We start from the raw sequence: 3,694 nt of genomic DNA on the forward strand, positions 1-3,694 counted from the left end.
ACTGAAACTGTCCCTTACGCTCACAGCAGACCAATCTTTTTTTTCCTGTTTTACGATGCCAACATCATTTTCAGTGCTGTTTAGTTGGCATTTTCATAAACAGCGCATTCTCAGTGACTCGTAGCTCCTTTGTTGTCATGACGTAGGCTTTCCCTGCTTTATTCACAGTTATGCAATGAGATTTATTCAGAGTGTTCTTGCACGCAACAGTTCTTTTAGTACCGATGCATTTCTTCTTTCTCTTCCTTTGTTTACATCTCTTTGTATTGTTAGAGTTTGGTAGATCTTTCCTTTCCCAGATTTCCTTTGTTTCATTCCTTTCTTCTTAATTACTGAGTTTCTTTCGTCATTTCCAAGTCAAACTGGAACTGCTATTTCCTTTGGTAATAATCATTTTGCTTACAAAACTCTGATGAGTTCTGAGTGCTGGTTTCCATGCAAACTGTCTGTTTTAAGAGCTTTTCCGGTCTGACCTCTTCAAGGTAATAGCTTTCTAATCAGGAAGATGAGTGCAATGACTGTTTATCTTCCTCCGAGTCACACTGAACCACTGCTCACAACAGCTGCATCAGTTTCTTCCATCTACCAATAACTTGGTAGGTGCTAAAATTAAAAGAGCCTCTTCACTGGTGGGCCTCACAGCATCAGCTTCTCAGCATAAATCTTGCATTTATTTTTAAAGTTCATGCAATAAGACTTGAAAGCCCCACTTATATGTTGACTTTTGTTTTCCTGTATTCTGCAGCACGTGTAAAGTATTTTTCCCTTTCAGAATGGCTCCACTGTCTGCATATAGCACAGGTTTAATGGATGATTAAGCGCTGCAGCACTAAAGGGCTTTTTGCACTCTCAAAGGGGCAATGGTTCTCTTTCTCAAAATCCAAACTCCAAATTTCCTGTACATTCAGGTCCACAATCCAATCATAAAGAAATTTGCTTGATTTTTAGCTTTTTAGAAGTCAGATATCTAATACTGACTTTGCACATGCAAAGTAAAAAGAATGATAATCCCTGTTTCCTGTCTGATGTGCGATAAAGGAATTAGAACAGAGGCAGTGACTTGTTAAATGTGGCGACTCTTGCCAAGGGCACAAAGCTGGAGTTCATCAAAAGATCATCACTTTGGTTTTACCAACAGATAAAAACTTCAAGGACCTCTGCTGCTTTCATCTGAACCCCTGTTTTGGTTCGAGTTTCTTTCTTTCTGTTTTTTCCATAACAAAATGACCGCAGTCAACTGCGATGACCTCGCTGAATTAAGGCCGCAGAGATTTCGCTCCAAAAAAGATTTGCGCTGCTGCTCAGGGATCGAGTTGTTTATGCGTTAGCTTGGTGCTATTTCTAAATGTTTACAGTACAGTCAGATACCGAAAGATAAATGCTTTTTTAACAGAAACGGATTTTCACATTCCTTTTTTGACACATCACGGTTGAAATTATGACGTGTGCTCTTAATGAACTGAATCCAAAGGGAGTTATTTACAATATAGAAAAGTCATCTGTAACAATTACCATCTGTGCCTCGGTGACAAAGCGCCAGAGTTTATTTAGTGTTGTGTAACTTTTCTTACATGGCAGTCTTGTTTTTTATTTGGATTCAGACCACAGCGTCTCATGTGCGCAAGGTGTTTGTGTACTGGCCGGCAGTCAGAGAGTAACATTTGCATCTGCACTAGTCATGGTGAAATATTTCTCTTTGTAGATCCAATCCAACACATAATTACTGTCAATTGAGCCTCTTTTTTTTATTCAAACATAAATAAAACTGTTACCAATATTTGTTCTTAAAGGACTTGATCCTTTCTTTTCTCTGATGGAATTTACTCTGGACAGCTCTAGGAAAAGTTGATGCAAACATCAGGCTGTGAAAGCTTTTTATGAAAACATACAGCGCTGGGAAAGAATCGCGAGCCATTTCATTTTGTTTTTGTGCTAGGAAAATGTGAAATAGGATCAGTGATTCTCTGAAATGCGCAAGCATTCATGGAAATACAGCATATAAGCCACAAAAACAATGCTAACAACCTTGAAAGTCAATATTTGGTGTGACCACCTTTATTCTTCATCACAGTCTGAATTGATGCTGATGGAGGTGGGTTGCTAAACAGCTTGCAGGGTCAGCAGTTACTGTATTGATGTGAAAGCAGTCATCAGCTGATGTAGACTAGCACTGAGATCAACTGCTAGAACTTACTTAATTATGTCGATTAAGAGAGAGAAGCTGAAGAGAGAGAAAAAATTCTGGGAACATGCAGGCAGGAAAAGTAATCATAACCAGTAATCACAACTTAATCAGAGTAATTACTTCCATCAGTTAGATAGGTAGAATTCAACAATATATCAAAGCTATCAATTTTTCCTGGCCTTCCAGGAAAAGCAGTTAACTGCAAATGTATTTATAGCGCCCTTTAATCAAAAACTCAAAAGCCAACTGTAATTTAACAGTGGGCGAGTATATTTATTATATGGAGAATAACCCTGCTCTCACGCTCTTCTCCAAATATCAGGCAATACTCCCCCATCTTCCCAACATACGTGGCACAATCCCCCAGGAAGCAGACCATAAAAGGAGTCCAAAGGGGCTGGGACCAGTTTGGCAGTTCCTGAATCCAAACCGCAGACAGGTTAAGTGCAGTTTGGAGGAGAGGTGAGAAACACATAAATTCATCAGTGACCTTTGGATTTTGTTATTAAAACTCTATCAAATTACCTTAGACAGTTTGCAAACGCAACCTGCTGTGTGGCCTCTTGGAGTCGTCTCATCTCACAGTGAATTTCCCATCACTGAAGAGAATAAAAACAATGTGATCCACACACAGATGTTCACAGGAACGTCACAGGACACTTTGGTCCTCTTGGATGGATGTGGGAGCAGCTTTTCCAAATAAAACAGAGGGGGGAAAAAAGCACTTCTGGTCCCAGGATATTTTCATTCACCGGAATCATCTGCCCACGCTGTAAAATCTATACAAACCTGCTTTGACAAAGTGTGTGTGTATAAATGCGGTACACTTGTGTTACATAAGTTTAAAACAATAAATAAATGAATAATAAAAGAGATTTGAGTTTACTGCTTGTCTCTTCATGTAATGCAAGTGAGAGCAAACTCATCAACCTCATCACTGATCAGAATAATTGCTTTTGCTTGAAGACGTGGATCCAGGAGAAGATGTCCTGGGTGTCCGGTCACAAGACGGTTCATTAATGTCTGTCACTCAAGTTCATTTACTTCTTCACTGAGAGAAAAGGGTCACAGTTCATGAATACAGTTACTCTGAGTCCTGTTATTCTGTGATGAAACATTTCTATCTTGATGGAAATGATCTCCTCCAGGATGACCGTGTCTCCATTCAGAGGGTCACTGCGTGTTTTGAGGAGTATGAAAATGATGTGAATCATCTGGTATCTACCCCGGTGAAGACTGAGGAAGAGTTTTGTCACCCATCTATACACAACCTGTTCAAACACCCCCTCCCCAAAAAAACGACAAATCCTTCACAGGATACTTTTTCAGATGCCTGGATCATTAGGAGAGTGCTGCGTATTTGTACTCCTACAACATGTGCTCAGCAGCTAGCTGCTGATTTATTCTGCTGTTGCTTGAGATATTGGGTCCTGTGTTTGTTAAAATCCCTGTGAAGACATCCATTGTGTGCTGATCAAGTCAGAAAGTGGAAAAATATAACATGTATGA

Source organism: Rhamphochromis longiceps, linkage group LG4 (genome assembly GCF_057381845.1).
Source record: "Rhamphochromis longiceps isolate RC_006_pf linkage group LG4, R_longiceps_female_GT1.1, whole genome shotgun sequence".
Taxonomy (NCBI): domain Eukaryota; kingdom Metazoa; phylum Chordata; class Actinopteri; order Cichliformes; family Cichlidae; genus Rhamphochromis; species Rhamphochromis longiceps.